This window comes from Sus scrofa, chromosome 15 (genome assembly GCF_000003025.6).
Source record: "Sus scrofa isolate TJ Tabasco breed Duroc chromosome 15, Sscrofa11.1, whole genome shotgun sequence".
NCBI classification, from domain to species: domain Eukaryota; kingdom Metazoa; phylum Chordata; class Mammalia; order Artiodactyla; family Suidae; genus Sus; species Sus scrofa.
Genome location: NC_010457.5, coordinates 115,161,754 through 115,185,730, shown reverse-complemented (window position 1 = coordinate 115,185,730; position 23,977 = coordinate 115,161,754). Strand labels below are relative to the sequence as shown.

Below are 23,977 nucleotides of genomic sequence, written 5' to 3'. Positions count from 1 at the left end.
ATTGAGATGCCACTGAGTTGAAGGGATATTATTTCCTTTGGTTTGGTATCTGTTCAAGGCACTATGGTAGGGATTGGTTACCGGATTTTCAGTTGTTTCAGTTTTCTTTACCCAAAACTCATTTTTTGTGTTCTCCTAAAGAGCATTTTTTCTTCATTTGTCCAAGAGAAGGTGTTCGTGTGTACAGAGACAACACCTAATTTGATTTTGAAGATCCCTTAGGAAATACGTCTATTGATTTACTGGGAACCTACTAAATCCAATTAATGCTAATGCTGTCCCTAAAAACAACAACAACAACAAAAACTTCCTTGATAGTTCTTTAAGGAATATTATGGGGAAATTAATTTATATTAATGAAAGACTCTAAATTGAATTACTATTAATGATTTTGCCTACATTTAATTTTTTTTGGTGGTGTTCTTTTTAGGGCTGCACCTGCAGCATATGGAGTTTCCAAGGCTAGGATTGAATTGAAGCTGTAGCCGCTGACCTACTCTACAGCCACAACAACATAAAATCCGAGCTGTGTCTGTGATCTACACCATAGCTCACTGCAACACCAGATCCTTAACTCACTGAGCGAGGCCAGGAATTGAACCCACATCCTAATGGATACCAGTCAGATTCGTTTCTGCTGAGCCATGATGGAAATTCCGCCTGCATTTAATTTTTAATTTCCTGTAATAGTCTTCAATGTTTTCCAGAATTATTAATATTTATTATATTCTAAAGTTCATAGTAGGATACATAATTTTATGTTTTCTCATATATGTTACTCTGGTAGGGAAAATTTGGGATTTAAAAATCAGTCCTTTTGACTTAAAATCAGCTTTTTCCACTTCATCGTGAATGTTTTACAGTGTCATATTATGTCCTAAAGTAATATTCCTTAATAAGTTTTGGTGATACTTCCTTTGCTAATGTGATGCCAGCTGTGACTTTTCTCCTATAAAAATGCACATGTGAACATACACTTAAAACTTTGCATATGGTTTTAGGCACATTTTGGGCACTCCAAAGTCCATCCATGAACTCTTTCAGAAGTGCTCTGAATTCATGTAATTGGGATCTTGAGAGCATAAACTTGAGCCTGACAGAGAACTCAACTGAGTATTACCTGAATCACAATTCTTCCTTATCAGTGCCAAAGAAATTGTGCTAAGGATCAGAGATGGGATCAATTTGAGATTTATAAAATAGGATAAAAGAAAAGAAATAGTTAAAATCCATTCTTGATTTATTTGTGAAGAAATGTAACATGGGGTACATTCTAGAGATGATAAACAACAGAGAATAAGAGACTGTTTTTAAAAAGAAAGGTTTACAATGCAGTTTTTACTCTGTCAGTAATTTACTATCCAATGTAGAGATGAGTAATAGAGATTTGAGTAAAGTGATAAGGCAGTTTTTCGATCACAAAAGAAAGCCTGTACATCTTCTGAATCAATGCGTCATTAAAACATTTTATGAGAGAGATACAATTAGCAGAGCAGTAATAAGTTTTCACTCTTATCAAAGCTTCCTTTTGTTTAACATTTGATGTCATTATGTATTATGGCTTGAAGAGGATTTATTGAAGAAATAAATATCACTAATTCAGAACTTACTCTACTGCTATCTCCATAGATAGTAAGAATGCATCAGTCTCTTCATTACACATCCAAATTTTATATATTAATCAGGCAAAACCAATTCACAAGTTACCAGTAGTTTTTAAAATATCACACAAATCATAACTTCCATTGCTTTATGTATTCTGTATCAATCATAGCATTTTTTGACTGTGTAGAATGGTAAGAATTCTCATGTTTTAAACTATCAGATGATTACTTTTAGTTTGGAAGTTTGAAGTGAATCTGAAGTGTGAAAATTTACAGAGATATGTCAAATGTTCCTGATTTTAACCAAAGTGCATGCAGATCTTCCATATAGAAATGACAGGAACCAAGTTTTATAGGTTGTCATGGCAACATGAGTAGTGTTCCATGAGGAAAGACTGGAGTTTATCATATTTACAGTTGTCCTGGCAACATGGCAGCCTGACTTCGTGAATGAGGTGTCACTTTGCCGGTTAAACTGGTTTTAAAATAATTGGACTTCTACTGGAATATATGTCTATGTATCAGAGAAAAATGATCACTGTTTTGAAAATAGACACAAAAGAAATAATATTAGAGATTGTGAAGGAAGACAAATACATATCAGAGTAGGAAAAGAGATACATGAGAATGAGGTCAGGGCATGAAAGACATGGAAGGAAAGAAAGGTAAAGAAAAAAAAAAACCAATAACAAAAAGAAAAAAGAAGATGGCATTAATAAGTAAAAGAGTTTCACCATATTATTACTGGGTGGGAAAGGCTGAACATGGAAGTGGGAGGAAGTTACCATGGAAATATTAAGGCACCCTGCCTTGACAAACAGCAGTGTCCTAATTTGTTGTAACTATGTTGTTGTTATTGTCGTTATTATCAGGAATATCAGTTGGAGTATCAATCTGAATCACCCTGGAAGCATTTACAGGTGTCTGACAAAGGAGTTTTGAAGGAAACAGCTTCAAGCTAAATGAATTTGGTAAAACAGGGAACAGCTCTTTGTGTAATATCACTTTCATATACAGACAACCGCAGATAAATTTCACATCAATCAGAGCAGCTGTGAATATAGATTTTACTGTAAATGTTAACAGTTACTGCTTCCAAACTATTTAGATATCCAAGTTGAACTATGAGTTATTTTACCTTTGTCAAGGAGTAATTTTATATTACTAAAGAAGTAGAAATTTGATAAAATGAAAATGAAAGAAAATAACCTACTGTACAAGTCTGGTGTGTTGTGTGGGTGTGTATGTGGGTGTGTGTATTTGTGCATCACGCTCTTTCTGTTGTCCTTATTTGTCTTTATGTATACCATGACTTACTTTTAAATCAGAACTTCTTCATACTGGTTTCATGGTTTAGAGGCTTTGGGGGTTCAATTAAACCCCTGAAATCAGATGCCGAATTTGTGTATATGTATGTGAATATGTCTAATTTTAAGGGATATGACCCCAAATTTTAAGCAGAGGAATAATGACCTTCAGAGTATTACGAATCACCAACTAATGAAAAGTGGTAGTTTGGTAGATAAAATCATGAACAAATGAATAAAAGAGATAAATGTCCAGGAATTTTCACTGTGTGAAAGACAGCTTACCTCATCTGTCCCCCAGTTTCTTCATCCATAATATGGAGTCAATAGTGATCTTTATTTCATAGTGTTTTGTGGGGATTGAGGTAGTTAATGTATGTACAGTGATTAAAACAGTGCCTGTTATTTGGTAACTAAATATCATATGTATTAACAATTAGTGTTATTTTCATACACTAGTGACTTGTAAATATTGGCTTCAAATATTTATCACCTTTAAATTAAAGGCAGGTTTATTTTAAACTTTTTCACATTTGTCTGATCACATGCATTTTATTTAGTGACAAACCTAAATTTATATTTAGTGGAATTTTGGCACCTAGGTAAATAGTTTGAAGGGTTTACTTATCTATGTAGGTACCTGAAGACCTATTATCTTGATTTGCAAAACAAGTGAGACTTCTGCTCAAAACCCAATTGTACAGTTAGAATTTGGCGACATTCTGCTGGAAAATAATCTTCGAGATGATTATTCTTTTCATGATGATAGTGCAGAAATCTGGGTCTTGAACAGGACCGAACTTACTCTTTGGGGAAGTTTTGAGCCTCTTTGTAGCGTCTTCTTGAAGTACCTATTAATTTAGAAAACATTATTTTTTTTTTGCCTTTGCTTCTAGAATATGAGCTCTATGAGGGAACATTCTTTCATTCACTGCTATATCCTCAACACCTGGAGCAGTGCCTAGCACTTAGTACACACTCAGAAATTACTTGTTCAGTGAATAAATGGATAAGATATAAAGGTCAGTATTAGGTATTGGGGATACAACAATCTATTAAACACTCATAAAGTGGAAGCAAAACTGATTCACACCAAGTTTCCTCCATATACCTTTTTATTGTCCAAAGAAAGTAGGCCTTTCATTATTAAAAATATATATATATAAAACAAAATATTTGCCTCATAGCTCCATGGCAATTTTAAGATAGTCTACCATCCAGCTCCAGACTATCTTGATCTGACAGTTTTATAGACTGAGAGAACAAGAGCAATGTTCAGTATTCCCATTAGGATTTTTCCCTTTCTACTTAACCAAACCATTCAGAAGCTGCATCTTCATACAATATTACCATGACCAGCTCTGATCCTATCTGGTTGAACCTCAAGTTAACGAAATGCCCTCAGGTAGCACCGAAGGGGTAGTTGGAGTTTGCAGACAGTCATATGTGGGAATAAGGTGTCTCTCTTCCTATCACCTGCATCCACTGATGTCATGGAATCAGAACTCATTGTACAACTATAAATGTAATAAAATTCATTGAGTAATTAAAAATAAATAAAATTTAAAAAAAGAAACTCAGTTCATTTCAAGTAGAGTGGCATGTAATACATGTTAGGATGAATCATTACCATCCGCTGTATTGTCTGATATGTTTCAGGAATGTTATATGCACAAATATTACTCAATCCTTACAACACCTCTTTGTGATATGTATTATCATCCACATTTTACAAATGAAAGAGAAACCAAAACCGAAACAAGCCTTTGGATGAAAAGTAAGTTTTCCCTTGTGGTGCGGATGACAAGGAGTTCAAACACAGCTCTGCTGATACTAAAGTTTGTGTATGTTATGTTTGGGTAGGATACCTATGAAAGCACTGGGATTTCATCCAGTTATTGAGCCAGTTGGTGTTATTTCTCTCTCAGAATTGTAACCTTCATTTCTTTCCAGTATGCTTTGTATTCACACATGCTCATCTAAGACCATCTCTGTGTAGACAGTAAAATCCCTGTCTGATTTTAGCTGAGCTGTTTTCCATGGTAACTGGCTCCATCTGAGACTAGGTTCAGTTCAGATGTCAAATCACCCCAGAAATACCCTGGAGAGACTTAGGAATTATTCATAATTACCACAAATTGAAAGTGATGAGAAAATTGGTGCTATTTCCCTATCAATCTCCAGAAAGATTATTATGCTATCTGCTCACTATCAGAGATTTTAAAAATCCTTATGTGAAAATTTGTTCCACAAGATTCAACATTAGTTCTCAGTCTTTATTTTGCAACACTCCAGTATGCCTCCAATTATTTCAAGGATGGCAATAAAGTTCTTAATTTCCAAACAAAATTAAGTGTGATTAAACTTTGTCTTAACTTTTTATTGTGGAAAATTTCAAATATATTCAATAGTAATAAAAGAGTAATGAACCTCTATGTGCCCATTGATCTAGGTTCAACAGTTATCAATAAATGTCAGACCTTATTTCATTTACCTCCTCCCATTCCTCCCCCATACCCACCATAAAAGTATTTTGTAGCAAATTACAGATGTTATATCAAATCATCCTGATTAAACTTGGTTTTATATTAGAATGTCATAGAAACAATTGGAAAAATAAGGAGAGGAGGAAGGGAATGCAGGTACAATATGAAACAAAGCCCAGCAACGTGCAGTGAAAGGTCTTCATTTTTATTTACTCCAAGATGACAAAACAACATGTCTCTTATTCATTTTGTACAGAAATCAATATTTAATATGTCTTTTGATGGTGATCATGTTCACAGGAATACCTAAAATGTGTGACAAATTATTACTGAGGGAGGTAGAGAGACTAGATTGTAGCAGTCCCCAGATGGGAAGAAAGTGGGAATCAGCGATGGTGTTGTGCTATAAGCACTATTTTGTTTTACCACTACTGATCAAATCAAGGAGGCATTTCCTTATAGGGCACTGTGGGGGATGTTCTTGGCAGAAGAACTCTTTTGTGTGCTATATATGTAAGATAATATCAACTCCCACATTAAAACTACTTTATTGAGAATGATAAAGCAGGTATTTTGGACTTATATGCTTTTGTGTTTCTCATCAATAACTACTGATAATAGAGCTGCACCTTTATTATGTCTTTACATGTCAAGTTATTGAAATATTCTTTTTAATGTGCATTTCAATGGTAATAAAAAGACCCCTTGTACTTTATAGTTCTCTTTATTTCCTAGAATGTGCCTAATTGTTTTTAAAATGTTTCTGTTCTTACATATTGATGGCATTAAAAACACATAAATTGTTTAGTAATTTAGCATAGCAAAAGGTCAAATAATGGAAATGTTCAATATCATCATTACTATTTTTTTAAAAATTCATTTCAATCCCAATATAAAACATCATTGCAAACTCTGGACAAATTTATGCCTTATTAGCATTCAGAATTAATGCCAATGTTGTGATCTCAGGTGAACCAACAGCTGTCAGTTCTTAAAAATGCAATAAGAATATAAGGCTGAACATCAGTTAACACATATAGAAAAAAATGTTTTTACATTTTATAGGAGTTTTTGAATGCCTCAAATTAAAATCATAGTAATTATAATAGCCCCAGTTGAAAAGTAGTATAATTGGTGTTTTTTAAAAATTTTGACTTTATAATTTAAAGAAAATGGCTGGCTCTAGATATTAACATGCTCTAAAATGAAAGCTTGTGTTCCTCATGTAGAATTTTTATTTTAAAAGAATACTTTTAGAAATCAAATATACCCAAATAAATTATGTAAAAGATAAATTAAGTAAGAACATACAGTAGTCTAGCGGATTTCTGCTTCTGGCTCTCATAAAAATCACCTGGAGGGCTTTTAAAAACATGGATTTCTGCCCCCTCTACCCCCACAGTTTCAGATTCAAAAGATCTGGGGAAGGCCTCAGTATTTTCATTTCTAACAAATTTCCAGGTGATGTTGATGTTGCTGATCCAGGGACCTCACTTTGAAAATCATTGTCGTGACCTAACATGTTCTAAGAATGCAGAGTTTTAAGTTGTAATAATTATGAAAGCATCTCTTGAAGATTGGGTAGTGCATGGGAAAGAGGTCAAGAAGGTAGCATGTTATTGCTAATTCTACTGCTTTCCCTAGTCACCTCACTTCCTCTCTCTAGGACTTCTGTTCCTCATCAGCTATTATACATCTCTTCTTAAACATCAAAAACCACCTCAATTCTTCTGCTAACCCTTAGCGGATGGCAATGCTTTAAACTTATCTGAATTAAAGAAAGCAGAAGAACACTTTATCCTCCCGCTGCCACACTTACCTCATACATTTTAACTTTCAAATTTATGCAACCAATGCACTCTTCCAGTCTGTAGGCATCCCCTACACTTACATCTGCATCTCATTCCCACCTCAAGAATTTGCTCCCACAGTGATTCCTTTCCTTTCCTGGTCTTCTTATCTCACTTTATCTCCTTCATAAGTTACTTTGCTGGATTCTTCTACCTTTATCTACCTTTAAGATAAGACTAGTTTCTAGATCCTTATAAAGTATGTGTCAGGACTGCTCACCAGGGGAAAGAAAGGGAGAGGCATTTATCCCATCCCCAGTGGTCAAGGACTGACCAGTGAATCATCAGCTCCTCTACATCACAAGATGTGAGTGCATGAGTAAGAAGTGGGTTTCCCCAGGTGTCCTACAATGTGGCATCAAAGAAGCCTGTGGCTGGATGAAAGCTAGGGACCTTTTCTCTGGGCCTGATGTAAAGTGTAGTCAGGTTGCATGTATGTTGACAGAACTGGTCTCTGTGGCAGTGGCTGGAATAAAAGGTGAAGCTAAGATTTTATTTGGTGCATGAGGAAACTCCAGTCCATGATTCTTTTCTATAGAAGCACTTGCTAGCTTTAATAAGACAGGAAATTCTTCAGAACTGAGCTGGAGGCTGAGACAGGGGCATTGATGGTAACTGATACAGACCAACAGCCTAGTTTGTGCTATCCCACAACAAAACCGTAAAAGCACATTATTCCCATCAGGAATCTCTAGGTAACATCAGGCTTATTGTCAACCACATCTAGCTTTGAGTTAATTATTAGTCTTTGTTGTACAAGCAAGACAGATCTTAGAGTTCACTTCTATACAACTTAGAAATTAAATTTATTAAAGACTGTTCACGTGGTCATACAAGCCGTTTGAGGTTGTTAAGGTACTTAAGGGAAACTTCACAGCCATATTTTCATTCCTTCTGTCAGGTTCTAATTTAGCCAACATCCTCTTAGACTTGGAGTTCAGAGATTGTCACCTTCTCTGACCTCCACCCGGAACCATTAGTATTGCTCACATAGTGAACCAACAGGGGAAGCATAATACCATGATGTGCCATTGCATGAAATTATTCTAAAGAGCTACTTGGTGCATCACTTAGGTCACTGTAATGTTGGACTTCATTAACAGCCAAGGGAATTCAGAGTAGAACAACAATGATATACCCTTTCATATCCAATGGAATGGAAAATTTAAGAAGAATAATCACATTAGTATTAGTGAAGATGGGCAGAAACAGGAACCCTTAGCTATTGCTGTTAAAGGATTTACTGATACCTTGGAGAGAAATTTTATAATACCAAGTATAAGAAGATGTTCATATATTTTAACCCAGAATTTAATGACATTTAATATAGGGGGATAGTCATCTACTTTGACCCAGTGATTTCTCTTCTGGTGCCTGTCTTCTCTCCATATGTTCAGGGATGTTTACTATGACATTGTTTACAGGAGTAAACATGTGGAAATAGCTTAATTATCCATAAGACGTAGAATGCCAAATCTAGTAACCTGGAGATGGCTGCCTTCTTGCTGTATTCTCACATGGTGGAGAGAGAGGACAAGCTCCCTGCTTTATTCTTGCAAATATACTAATTCTGTCATGGGGGCTCCACCCTCATGACCTCATGTACATCTAATTAACTCCCAAAGGCTATGCCTCTAAATACTATCACAAGGAGGATTGGGGTGGGGGGGGGGAAGGGGGGGAAAGAGGACATATGAATAAGGTGCATTAACATATGAATTTGGGGGCATCAACATTCAATGAGACTTACACTGAAGCTGTGGCAACACTGGATGTTTAACCCACTGCACTGGGCCGGGGATTGAACCTCGTCCGAGCGCTCCCAGACACCACTGATCCCATTGCGCCACAGCGAGAACTCCAATTTTCTGTTGTTTTTATACATTGTTTTTTTCTGTAATAAAAATATTTTATAAAAACTAGCATAAGTCGGCTTTTGTAAAATGGGAAAGGCTTCATTAATATTAGCTCCCTTGCTGCAAAGTTGCAGACACATCTTGTGAAAGGTGAAGGAAACCACCATTGAAACCATGTATTACAAGGTATTTGGGGCCTTAATTCTTTTATCGTATACATGTGTTTATTTTCAGCATTCACTTTTTAAATTCAGGGTAAATTTCCACTATTTTGCGGTCAGATATTGCAGCAGGGGGTGAGAGTCACAGTTGGGGATCTGCTGCCTTTTTTCAAGGTGTCAGGGTATCTCTCTCCGTTACATGTTTTTTCTTTAGGCCTGAAACAACACAGTGAGTATAGCACATCTTCGTTGGCTGTAATTATATCCTCCTCTATGATGAGACTTAATCCATTGTGATTGGAGTACAGAGAACCTCCCACTCATATGTTTAATTAGTCTCATCCATTATGTTTAGTCCAATATTTACAAGGACGTCTCATTTTAAAGTTACTTTTGAGGGGAGGTGTGGTGAGCCAACTCACTGTCATTACAGTGTACTTCCATAGCTCACTCACCTTCAGAAGGTTTACATAAATCTTTATATTCATAGTTGTAATTAAAGATATAAAAAGTATAAGTAATTTTTATTCAGTAGCTTCAGAGTCACTCTCCCACTTGCTCAGAAAACCTAGATGTTGAAATTATCTTTCAAAATATGAAATCTGAGAAAAAACTTAAAATATACAAGAAGAAAAAGAAGAGAGAGAAAGCAAATTTCCACTGTTAGATTTCCATCCAGTAGTCACAGAAAAAGATAATTTTGCTAGGTAATATAAAGCAAGCAATGATTTTTTAGTCTGTCTCAGAAGTTCCAACCATCAGGGTTATGGGGGAAAAAAGACAGTAACTAGAAAAATTATCTGTGTCAAGAATGCAGATGGATGGGGAGTTCCTGTTGCGTCTCAGGGATAATTGACCCAGCTGGTATCCATGAGGACAAAGGTTTAATCCCTGGGCTTGCTCAGTGGGTTAAGGATCTGGCATTGCCGTGAGCTGTAGTGTAAGCTGCAGACACGGCTTGGATTCTGCATTCTGCTTAGATTCGATCCCTAGCCTGGGATCTTCCATGTGCCGCAAGCGTGGCCCTAAAAAATAAATAAATAAATAAATAAATAAATAAATAATGCCGGTTAAGGGAATGTTTCAGTTTGGTTCAATGTTAAAGTATTTTCACCTGGAAATCAATCAACCTGTAAAGTTCTGACTGCAATTCCTAGCATCATAAGGCTGTTGTGTGTGTGTGTGTGTGTGTGTATATATATATATATATATATATATTTTTTTTTTTTTAAACTCACCAATGCCAGTCACTAGGGAACAGAAAGCATGGCCATGGTTGTGTTTCTCTGGAGAAAGCAGTTATTTTTTGATTTTGTTTCTTTTGTTTGCTTATTTCTCCTGAGAGCTTGACTAGGGAACTCAGGAGAAAGACTTCATTGCTATGTTTACTTAGCTTGAGTTTCCAACTTTCTCAAGGCCTTTTCTTAATTCCTGGCACAGAATTCAGGTTATCTTTCAGTTCTCTAGGCAATGCTCCAAGTTCACTTCAACCACACCAGGATTTTTAAACTGTTCCCCAATCTCCTTTTCTCCATCCATCACACCATCCCCACCTCATTTCATTGTCTCACATTCTCTGATCAATCATGGAAATCACCCTCAGCTTCCTTGCTCCTTTCTGCTGAAGTTCTTTAAATCCAGCTTTCTGCCTTTCTCCCCCTGCACCTGAGCAGCTCTGTGCGGCCAGAGAATAATCCATGGCCACACTGACCGGTTGTAATTTAAAATCATCTCAAATTTAAGGCAGGCCCTCAGTGTTGTCCAGCAAACTTCCTTCTTCTACCAGGTCAATGCAGTTCCCCAGACGGTAACTTCACACCTTCTCCTTGATCCCCAAACTTGCTTTTGTAGGGAGACCTTCTTGGCAACCTCATTGAAAAGTGCAGTTTGATCCACCATTCTATCCCCCCTTTTTTTCCTTCATGGAACTTATCATCAGCTGGCATTTGTGTATATAGAATGCAGACTCAATGAAGGCATAATTTGTTTTTTATTTATTTATTTATTAAAGTATTGTTGATTTACAATGTTGTGCCTATTTCTGCTCTACAGCAGTGACCCAGTCATATACCATACATACATATATATATGTGTGTGTGTGTATATACATATATACATATATTCCCTTTCTTAATATTATCAGTCATACACCATACATATATATGTGTGTGTGTGTGTGTGTGTGTGTGTATACAAATTCCCTTTCTTAACATTATCTTCTATCATGGTCTATCCCAAGAGACTGGATAGTGTTCCCTATGGTATATCATGCAGCCTCATTGCTTATCCATTCTAAATATAATACATAAACTTTGTTTTTTAATAGATTTTGAAATACATAGTATATCTGTATTATTTATTAAATAAAAAAAATGAAACGCTCTGTTAACTCCTTGGAAGGACTACCCCTATTTGATTATTGCTGACCCAGGGAGAAGGGTGTAGCATGAGAATTAGGAAGTTCCCTTTTACAACATGAGTCAGAACTTTGCTAATCCAAAATGCTCCACAAGTTCATTCTTAATGAATATATTTTTTCCCTTCACAGGCCAGTGCATATTCACTTTATTCCCACACTTGCCAAAATATTCTAATGATGTAGCTGATAGATAATCTCTTGTTAGGTAAGAGCTGCATTCCACACACACACATAATTTCAGGATTGCTTAGCAAACTTGACAGCACATTTTGGGTGTTGATTTTGTCTTTGACAGTCATATGAAGGAAGCATATTATTTAAATGTTAACATAATACAGGGAACACCCTTATGTTAAAAGTCTTTTTAGGGTAAGGATGGCTTATACCTTGTTCATCAATGAGGTGGGGTAAATGTTACCAAAGGGACTTATTCATTTAGCTGATAAACTGATATTTCTGACAATTGAACAAAAATATTCCAGAGAGAACAGGAAATTTTTCACCCCAAGATTATGGCCCTAAAGAGGCGTTTCATCTTTGATGGAACAAAGAAGATGAAAGTTAAAAGGCACTCATGCTGCATGAAATTCCAAAAGTGTTATTCTCCCACCCACTTAATGTCTTTTCTTTCCTTTTTAAATCCAGTAAGGACCCCTGACTCAGGGCTGTGGGAATTGTGGAGCACAGGATGAATGACTTGATCTGAGTAAGTACATAAGATCTTGAAAATGACCCTGGAGTATGAAAGCAGGATCTCATCAAACATCAAGGGAGTATACCAGATACTCACAAGTCAAAGAGTAGTCAGATACCTCTATAGGATACTGAGATATGAAAGGCAAGAGCTTCCACAACTGAATGCCAAAGATTGCCTTTGATTTCATGTTATTGCTACATATATATTTGGGTGTAATTAAGACTATTTCCATAGGACTCATTTCCACAGGAAAACAATGCAAATATGTAACTTTAAAAATACTAGTTTGGAAAAAATACACCTTATTCAAGTGTTTTTAAGTTTTCTTCAGGATAAATTAAGAGCTAGTCTTTAGAACTTAAGCCTTTTTGGAAGTGGGGTTATTTTTTCAGGGTAGCTGGGTTTGACATCTTCCAACTCTGCAGCTGGGGCTCAGTTCAGTACAGCTGGCTTCTAGTCTCTCTGCTGCCACTCAAGGCAGCAGGACAGGGCCTGGCTGGCCAGAATCTTTGGACCAAAGACCTTTTGCCAAGAGTAGCCTGCCCATTTACCCATTTGCCATACAAAAGGATCATTTCCCATGTGTTCTTTAATGTGAAAAAGATTGGGAAACATGAGCTAGATCGGTAAATATATTTATCCGAAAACATACTCTGACTGCCTACTATGGGAAGCTAGGAATACATTCTGGGAATATAGAGGGATGAATAAAACTTTTACCTCAATGGTCCCTAAATGACACTTCATTTTTAAAATTCTGTCTTGGCAGTTGTGGCTCAGTAGGTTGAGAACCTGACATAGTGTCCTTGAGAATGTGGGTTTGATCCCTGGCCTTGCCCAGTGGGTTAAAGATCTGGCATTGCTACAAGCTTTGGCATAGGTCATAGATGCAGCTCAGGTCCAGTGTTGTTATGGCTATGGTGTAGGCCTGCAGCTGCAGCTCAGATTCAACCCCTAGCCTGGGAACTTCCATGTGCTACAGGTGTGGCCATAAAAAGAAATAAAATAAAATTCTATCATGTATTTCTGTTACTTCGAGATAGCTATTTTGGTGCAAAAAGATAATTATATCCCTGGAGAGGGGGAGTAGAAATGACTCTGTGGAAGGTACACAATTGGAGCTTATAAAATATATATTGGAGTTCTTACTATAACTAACTATAATTTTTTTATCTCTTGAGGATACATTTCTTTTTTTGCTTTCCTTTCATTGACAACCTTTCAAGCTATGTTTCTTCATATTACTTCTATAAGGGTTTTAAGTAAAAATGGTATTTTTATAGAAAGGGAAAATATCTGATTTTTATTTATTAAAAACAGCAGAAATTAATTCAAATACAGGGTGGCTTAAAACTTAACCACTGTTCTATAATATCAGTATTGTTAAATATTACAAATAAATTAAATGTCATAAAATACTTCTTAAGGTAATCACAAATAAGTGAATGGTGTTATAAGTGATAAGATGGTTCTTAACATCCCACAAGCACAGAAAACTACTGCCATGCATTTGTATCCTTAGAGCCTCTGTTTACTTGCTTTAGCTATTCTTAGCATTATGTGGTTCTATCTAAGGGAGATTTTGTTTACTGATATGCTTGGCAATCACAGCAGATACAAAAGAATAATAAAATTTGCCAACAGGTTGCAAAATCTTAAATGAAAATGTGTCATCTCTACATGAATACAAACTCTTTCCAGACAAAAGAGCATAGGCATTTGTATTTTATACACATCCATCAAAAAATATTGAAAGCAATTTAAAATATTGCTGACAAAATAACACTTTAACAATCAGAAATAGACTTTAAATAAATGTGCACGTTTGATTTTAAAATAGTGATATTATAATTCTAAGTATGGTCTTCTAATGACAGCTCTAGTAGATAAGTATTTTCTTATACTATGTCTAGCAACAATATTCTCAAAATTATATAGTGATAAAGGATCTGGTGTCTCTGTCTTATCGTGGTTTGCTATAAGATTCCTCACATATTTTGATCCCCTATTAAGTGGCAATTATGTTGAATATATATAGTCACCATCTGCTTGATGTCAGCACACATTCATGAAAATCTGATGCTCTGCACAGTAATACTGGTTGGTGGACTATTCCCCTTTCTTTTAAAATGTGAAATATTTTAAAGTATTTCTTGTTTACCTGTAACTCCCACTCAATTTCCTAAAAGGTAAATAGGGCAAAGTAAACTGCCCATGTATGGGTTATACACAATCATGTTAAGAAGTAAGCAAATTAAACCATCAGTTATTGATCACCAATCAATATATTGGTTCCCTAACAGTTGTTTATGTGGGTGGAAACATACTATATATTTCCTTTGTTGACACTTGGTTTTCAAAAGTTCTGCATGTGGTTTTGATGGTCTAACAGTTGTATTTGGACGGTAATTAAAAGATATTTCCACCACACTATGCTGTTAAAAATGTAGTGAGTTTTGGGCATTACATTTTTTCTGGTAAACGTCAGCCAAAAGAGTTATCTTGAGAAATGTTTACATTTCATGAAGTTTGACCACTTAACCCAAAGGAGTTCTATAAAGAAAATGTTAACTGGAAGATATTCTGGGGAATGTGCATGTATTAGCTCATGTACTTTTCACAGGTTCCAGCTTTTAGCCATTATTTTCCCCCTTCACAGACAGGAAAGTTGAGGTTCAGAGAGCTTGAATGACTTGCAGAAGGTCTCTTATATGCTGAAATTGTCTATAAATATTTTTATTGAATTTTACCAAAATTTATTTACTTAGATAATGTTTTGATAATTTCAAGCATCTAGAGCCTGCTAAATTATTCCCTTTCATAAAGAATCTTCTATCTCCAAAGTATGTCCTAGCATTTCATTTTTTGTGAATGCTGAATAAATATTTGCTGACTGCTATTTGTTCATTTCATCTGAGTTCTTTCACTTCAAAAGAAGAAAAGAAGAAAAGTTCTTTCACTTTTTGTTTGCCCAGTAAAAGACTAGAGCCTTCCAGCTATAGTATTGTACTTCCTGTATCTAAGTTATATCTAGTGCATTTAAATTTATGTAATTTCCATGTATTCACATTTAATTCCTTATCCTTTAAAAGAATATTTACTGAATTTAAACTATTAATATTTTATAATCTCAATAATTTTTTCTCCTTTTTTGTACCCTATCATTCTTATTTTTGTACCCCCAATAAAATTACCTTATATTGTGGTAAATGGAGTTTTGTTTTGCTTTTTTTCAGTTACTTAGTTTGGGTGCAATTGAATAATTTTCATCAAAATGTTTACTTGGAAAGTCATTATGGTCAATATTATCTCTCTGAACCAAAGACATCATTCTATTATTCTGTTTTCAGTAACTCAATTTCCTAGATTTGTGTTAAAAACCGTGATTACATAGTGGAATGCTAAACCCAAGTCTTCCAATTAGTACCGATTTTCACCAGAAACCCAGGGGGAAGAATGTCTTCGATTAGTAATTTTGTTGATGACTTTAAACACATTTCTCTTTCTAAGTACCTGTAATACTCAAAACAAATGGGTGATTTATACTGACTTGCTAGCAGCTAGCCACAGAAGTGTATTAGGACAGGGTCCCTGCATTCTCTAGAAATGCAAGAGTTCAAATTGATTTTCACTTCAGCCATTTCTTTTCATACATAAAGCTGGTATGTAATATGCTAATATGCTAATTTATGGGGAAATACAGTGTTTTACCATTTGCTAAAATTTCTGGAATTTCTACTTTTGAAGATGACTCTGAAATCTAAGCCTATCCTTCCTCATACAGAGAATAGTGTTTATGGTGGTTCTCAAACTCTCACTAAGAACTGACAGTTTATTTATTGAAATTTTTAAATTATAGTTTGAAATGTGATATTACATGTTAACACATGTGCAAGATAGTGATTCATGCATTTTAAAGTTTATATTCCATTTATAGTTGTTATAAAATATTTTCTATATTCCCCATGCTGTCCTTGTAGCTTATTTTATTTATTATTTATTTATTTATTTATTTATTTATTGTCTTTTTAGGGCCGAACCCATGATACATGGAGGGTCCCAGGCGGGGGTTGGATCAGAGCTGTAGCTGCTGGCCTATACCACAGCCACAGCAATGCCAGATCCAAGCCGCGTCTGTAACCTACACCACAGCTCACAGTAACTCTGGATCCTTAACTCACTGAGTGAGGCCAAAGATCAAACCTGCATCCTCATGTATGCTGGTCAGATTTGTTTCTGCTGAGCCACGACGGAAATTCTAAGTCCTTGTAGCTCATTTTATACTAGATAGTTTGTACCTCTTAATCTCTGACCCTTGTATTGCCCCTTCCCCTTCCTTCTCCCCACTGGTAACCACTAGTTTGAAGAACTGAGTTTATTTTTAAGTCCAGAAACAACTTCAGCTTAAACATTACTTTTTTCCTTCAGGAAGTTTCACCAAAACTTTCCTACCATTGTCTAAATGTCCATTATAGTTCTTTTTTTTTCTTTTATATTTATTCAAGAAGTCTGTTGTTTGATTCTTTGACTTCTGTTCTTTGACTTTTGAGTTGGTACAAGTGTTTGTCCCCCATTCAGTGTTAAGGATTCCCAATTAATGTATCAGCTGTGTGATCTGATGGCAAGAAAATTATTTAGAGTCATTTTCTTTAGGCTTTCTAGGCATAAATCATCTTTACTCTGTTGAATGGAAAATTTCATTAAAATTAATAGGTTTAATTTAAAGAAAATTATTTAAATTGCTTAGTTAAGAATTTTGACAGTCACAATGAATCAAGGCATATGAATTCTGTATCAATATAATTTCCCTGTTTGCTTTGACCTTTATTTTCCTTTATTCAGTTGAATAAATATTGTTGAGTGCTAATTCAAAAACTTATGCTAGGCAATGTAGGAGTTAAAAAGTGAAAATTAAATTTTACCCCCTGGGAGCTCTTTGCTTAGAGGTGGATTAGGCATTTATAGGTATAATGTAAGTATAAATGCTTTCTCAGGAGTATAGATACAAGTCTAGGTAGAATAATCATACTCTTTTTAAGAGTATGGCGTTTACTTTCAACTAAGTAATTGTGTTAGGTAAAGTAATGCTAGCTGCTATAACACATAACTGCAGAAACCTTAGTGTATCAACACAATCAATATTTCTCTCTTACATAAAGTCGTCAGTATAAGGATGAGGTGGCATTTGGGATTCTACTCCATACATCACTCAAGGTTCCAGATTTCTTCAATATGTGGACCTCAAGGTCCCTATAATGTTATATCCCAAAGGAAGACATGGGGCAAAGATCATAATAATATGGATGTTTTTATGGGCCAGACCTAATAGTGTTATCCATCATACTACATTTTGTTGTCAATATTATTGGTTGAATTGTGTCCGCCTAAAGTTCACATGGTAAATCTTAACCCCCACTATCTCTGAATGTGATCTTATTTGGAAATATTGCAGATTAATTAACTAATCCAGTATTACTGATATCCTTATGAAAAGGGGGAATTTGGAGATGAATATACACACAGGGAGAATACCATGTCAACATGAATTCAGACATCAGACATCAGAGTGATACCTCTACAAATCAGAAAATGCCGAATATTGTCCAACTAGCAGAAGTTAGGAGAGAGGCATGGAACAGATTCTCTCTCACAGTCCTCAGAAGGAACCAACCTTGCCAACACCTTGGTTTTGGACTTCTAGCCTCTAGAATCATGAGGTAATAAATTACTGTTGGGTAAGTCACCCAGTTTGAGCCAGAACCATCTTATGACCACACCTAAAGGCAAGGGGTCTGGAAACTGTAATCAAGCTACTTACCCAGGAAGGAAGGGGAACAAGTTTGGTGAACAGCTAAATGGTCTCTCCACCATCTGCTCTTCCGCCCACCTAATACCCATTTCAAATTTCCTCCCACTTGTGGAACATGTTCACAAAATTTCTAAGACAGACAACAGAAAATTCTTTCCAATTCCTGCAGCAGGGTCATAGTCCAAGGTCTTTAGATGCTGCAGTATTCTTGTTAAGTCTGGGTGTGGTTTTTCATGTACAGGTGCCCTGTGAAGTGTAAGACAAGTAGTTACCTCCCCCAAATTTCTGCCTCTCCTCACCCTGCCACAAATAGAATACAATCAAGAAGCAGACCAGCTATGTTAAAAGAGAGAGTTTGATACAATACAATAATAGTCTTTGGCAATACTACAAAAGAATAGTAATCAAAACAGCATGGTATTAGTATCAAAACAGACATATGGATCAATGGAACATAATAGAGAGCCCAGAAATAAACTCACATACTGATGGTCAATTAATCTTTGACAGAAGAAGCAAGAACATAAAATGGGCAAAAGACAGTCTCTTCAGCAAATGGTTCTGGGAAAGTTGGACAGCTGCAAGTAAATCAATGAAATTAGAACACATCCTCTTACCATGCACAAAAATAAACTCAAAATGGCTTAAAGACTTAAACCTAAGACAAAATACCTTAAAACTCATTGAAGAGAATATAGACAAAACATTCTCTGACATAAATTGTACAAATGTTTTCTTAGGTCAGTTTCCCAAGGCAATAGGAATAAAAACAAAAATAAACAAATGAGACCTAATCAAACTTATAAGCTTTTGCACAGAAGAGGAAACAAACAAACCAAGAAACCAAAAGGACAAAAGGAGAAAATAGAGCTTAATCTCCCAAAATATGCAAATAACTTATACAGCTCAACAACAACAACAAAAATCAAAAAATGGACAGAAGACCAAAATAGACATTTCTTCAAAGACCTATGGATGACCATTAGGCACATGAAAAGATGCTCAGCATTACTAATTATTAGAGAAATGCAGATCAAAAGTACAATGAGCTATCACTTCATACCAGGTAGAATGGCCACAAGTCTACAAAAACAAGTGTTGGAGAGGGTATGGAGAAAAGGGAACCCTCATTCACTGTAGGAGGGAATGTAAATTGGTAGAACCACCATGGAAAACACTATGGAGGTTCCTCAGAAAACTAAAAATAGAAATGCAATATGATCTAGCAATCCCATTCCTGGACATATATCGGCACCAAACTGTAACTCAAAAAGATACATGTTAAGTCCCTTTGTTCATTGCAGCCACTATTCACAATAGCCAAGACATTGAAAAAAACCTAAATTTCTATTGACAGATGAATGGATTAAGAATGTGTGGTACACCTATATAATGAAATAGCCCTCAGCCATAAAACAGAATGAAATAATGCCATTCACAGCAACAGGGATGAAATAGAGATCCTCATACTAAGTGAAATAAGTCAGAAAGAGAAAGACAAATAACTTATGAGATCTCTTATATGTGGAATTTAAAATATGGCACAAGTGAACCTATCTACAAAGCAGAAACAGACTCACAGACATAGAGAACAGACTTGTGGTTGCCAAGTGGTAGGGGAAGGGAGTGGGATGGACTGGGAGGTTGTGTTAGTAGATGCAAACTGTTGCCTTTAGAATGGATAAACCAGGGCCTACCGTATAGCACAAGGAACTATATCCAATCTCTTGGATAGACCATGATGAAAAATAGTATTAAGAGAAGAATGCATGTTTATGTGTGACTGAGCTCACTTTGCTGCACAGTGGAAATTGGCACAGCATTGAAATCAACTATATTTTAATAAAAAAAAATTGGTCTTTGAAAAACTGAGTGAAAATTAGAACTCTAAGAGGTCATAGAAACTAGTAGCCACCACCGCCAGGACGTAGGGAATGAAGGGAAGAGGTTTGAATTATTAATATTTAGGAGCGTGGAGAAGAGGCTCTGTGAAGCTGAAATGTAGAATTCATGAAAGAGATGCTGATCAACTGCTACTGGAATCTCTAAATTTGGAGGGAGAAACTCTATAGGGTTGAGGCCTCAACCTCTGAGGAAGGGACATTGCTCAGCTGGTGTTGATGTCTCTGAGAAGCCATAAACAAAGCTGTTTCTGCTAGGGGTTGGAGAAAACTGCAAAATGGATTCAACTGCTGCTACTGAAATGGACTGTGACTTCCAGTGTGAAAGAGTAAGGCTGGTGTGGCACAGATAAAAACAAGAAAAAACAGTACGTGTAGGGTTCCTTCTTCCTTTAACCAGACTTTTAGGCTCCTCCAAATATCCCCTTTGGGCATAGCCTACTGGGGAACCAGCTGGCAAAGCAGAAATATGATTTTCAGAGTCTAAGAACAACATAGCAAAGCAAATATAGGAGGGTAGGTTAGAAGCTGGTAGACAAGACACCCACATGGAATTCTCAATGGTGGAGTAGACAAGGCAACTACAGTAAAATTGCCCATTCAGCAAGGAAAAGAATAGGAGACACACAGCTGTCATGGGCCCATAACCAGAGAGATGATTCAGTCCACTGGGCAGGATGCATCAGGATTCTCTACCTTAGGAATGAGGGAAATTCCTTAATTAACACCCCCCATTAGACACTCTTGTAGGAACTTGATTGTCCGTTTGTGTTGGCAGTTTCCAAGACTATCCTCAGTTTAGAGGATATACTAGGAGGACTATTGGGATTCATGATATGATCATTCTCATGGCTGTGATTTACTGAAATGAAAGGAAAGCCAAATCAGCAAAGAAAAAAGGCATGGGGGTAAAGTCTGGAGGGAACCAGGTAAAGCTTCCAAGAGCCCTCTTCCAGTGGATTCACACAGGATATGCTTAATTCCCGCAGCAAGCTGTGATAATCCATGTGAAATGTTGTCTAGCAAGGAAGCTCATTAGAGACTAATTGCCTTCGGTTTTCACCAGGGACCGGTCACGTAGGCACCTTCTGCCTAGCACGTACCTAAGTTTCAGTCTCCCAGAATGAGAGCAGCTGTTTAGCAGAAACCACATTGTTTCATAGATATTTTAGGCATAACAAGCCATTCCTATGGTGAGAAGAGCCCTCCTGAAATCTGAATTTTCAGATACCAGCCAAGGGCCAACTTTGCAAGCAGGCTTTTCTAAAAGTAGCAATCTCTCTCCTGCTTTGTCTTTGTATCATTGTTCTTTGAGATTCAGGGTCCACTCTGTGGAGGCGCTCAGTGGGTACACCTTCCAAGTTATTGCATGTGACAGTTTACTCAAATATTCTTGCAGTTGCATATTCATATTTGCAGGCTCTCTGATAACTCACCTCTCATTATCTATCCAATAAGCAGTACCCCATATTTTAAGTTATTGTTTGGCAGCACCCCGCCCTGCTTTTTAACCAAATTTTGTATCTTTTCATATCTGGTCAGGAAAAGAGAAACAACCTGAAATGTTTTAAGCAGGAAGGTGTATTTATAGAACAGTATTTAATAACAGTAAAGTAGGTGCTCATAAATCCATAGAAAAGTTTGGAGGATTTAAAATCAGAAATCCTGCTTCTAAATCTGGGTTCATTTCTAGTAGTCCAGAGATTGCAGGATCCATAGGAAACACCAGTGATGGTCACAGCTGCTTCCTGCACTAGGTGGATAATTGTCTGGAGAATACTGAGTAGCTTCTGCAAAATCTGCCAAATCCCCAGCTCTTTCAACTTCTACTAGAGAGAAAATCGTTTGTCTTTTGTTTCTCCTTTACCTTCAGAATCCTGTGCAAGAGACTCTCATTGTTGGATTCTAATGGCAGGGATACTTGGAAATTCAGCTCCAGTTTTTTAGTTCCTGCAAATACAGACCATAAGTGAGGAGATGACAAACTACCGAAGACAATTTAAACAGTAGTTTTTATTTTTAAGTATATGTGTATTCACTGTATTTTTATCAGCACACTTCATAGAATGAGACTTTTGCAGTAACAAAACTAAGGAATAAATTTTGAAGAGTAATTAAACCTGTCAATGAAGTTAAATAATACTTAACATTTAACAAAATAGATAAAATTCTGGTGGTTATAAAGGAAATACAAAGTAAAATTAAAATATATTAATATACTTCACAAAAATGAATTCTGTAAATGGAAAGCATTATATGCAGCATATTAGTGGAAATGTAATTGTGAAATTAGTTCTAAAATATTTATATGATATTAATGGGAAGTGATATTTTTGTAGAAATGCAAAAAATGGTAAGTAATGGAAGGAAGTTTTATAATCTATTTCCGGTATAAAGATTTTTTTGAAGATTTAGTCATTGTGCTTCTAATTGGTCATTTTTACTTATTTCTATAACATTTTATCATGAAATATGTCCTTTTGTATATATAAAAATTCTCAAGAGACTCTATATATACATAATTCCCAATGAAGTCAGTGTTCATTTGCATATGTCAAGGAGGTGTTATTCTAACTTGCTTTTATTCATTGGTATCAGGGTTGCTGTGACATCTGCTTCTCTCCATATTTAGTGGAATGAGTGATTTGTACCTGTGCTTGATGTTTTCCACTTCACATTCAGTTTACCTTCTATCCTCTCCTGCCTATCCTATACCCTGGGAAGTGGACCCCTATGGACCACTTCCATGTGTTTTTTTGTCCTTGGCTTCCAGTTGGATTTAGTCCAGTTGGATTTAGGCATTGGCAACAGGAGATGGAAGCCTGGAATACAAATACAGGCAATTTGCCATGATTCCTGACAAGCGGCCTTTGCCATAGAATTATTTTATCCATGTATCAGTAATTGCTCCATCCTCAGATTCTTCAGTCAGGAACGGAGGGGAAGGGTGTGTTAATAGCTCCCCTGAGAAACTGCACTGTCTTTTGCAGTTCTTCCACAAACTCTGTCCACACTTTCGTAATTAATCCTTTTTGTTAAATTCTCTTCAATAATCAAGTTTCAATGTGTTTTCTGTTTTCTTCCAGGACTTTCACTAATATAATACCCTTTGCAAGCCATGCTATAGAAAGAATTGCTATGACTAGTTTAAAAAATTTATACTTATGCTCTAATAAAGATGGGGTTCAGCAGTTTTCTAGATTAATGATTTAAGATTTCTCTAAGCACAGCTGACCTTGAAGCCAAGTCTTCAATTTAGCTGGTACTTAAACTGCAAGCAATTCATCTCTTGTTTAATCTATCAACAAATAACTTCCAGACTCTTACTATGTATGCTGCCCTGTGTCTGATGCAGATAATAGTATAGCAGTATAAAACACGGCAACTACCTTGAAGATGTTTTCTTTTTCCCTCTTATCTGAGTCCTTCAGACCCTTGTTTTTAATCCTTGTCTGTTACTAGTCTGATGAGCCATACCATTTATACATGTATAGTATATACATATATAATAAAATTTAATGTACTAATTAAATAATATACCTTATTATAAATAAAATATTATGAACATATAAGATTATAGTATATAAAATGAAATTTAATATACTAATTAATATACCCTATTCTAAATAAAATAATATAAATATAAAATAATAGAACATGTTTATGCTTTCCCTATATAGTAAAATAGTAAATGAATTAATAGATCAGCAAATTAATCCTTCTTACCATTCCTTAGCCAACCTGTCCATTTCAGGAGAAAATATCGAGGGGGAGAAGATATCCTATTTTATTATTTCAAAATTAATTGTACTATGTCTTTACCTCCTTCCAAAGCCAAATCGAGCACAAGCTGGGGCAGAGAGGAAGCGTTAAATATTATTGCTGCA

At 35.8% G+C, this 23,977-nt stretch overlaps 1 long non-coding RNA gene across 2 annotated transcripts; it reads right to left on the bottom strand.

The window, feature by feature from the left end:
* LOC110257139 lies at positions 1,007-23,977 on the bottom strand. 2 transcript variants are annotated; one of them, XR_002339385.1, is made up of 3 exons: positions 23,913-23,977; positions 21,958-22,040; positions 1,007-3,762 (listed from the first exon to the last, which is right to left on the bottom strand). It is a non-coding gene; the product is annotated as an uncharacterized LOC110257139 (long non-coding RNA). The 2 variants fall into 2 exon arrangements; XR_002339384.1 differs by having other exon boundaries at positions 23,817-23,938.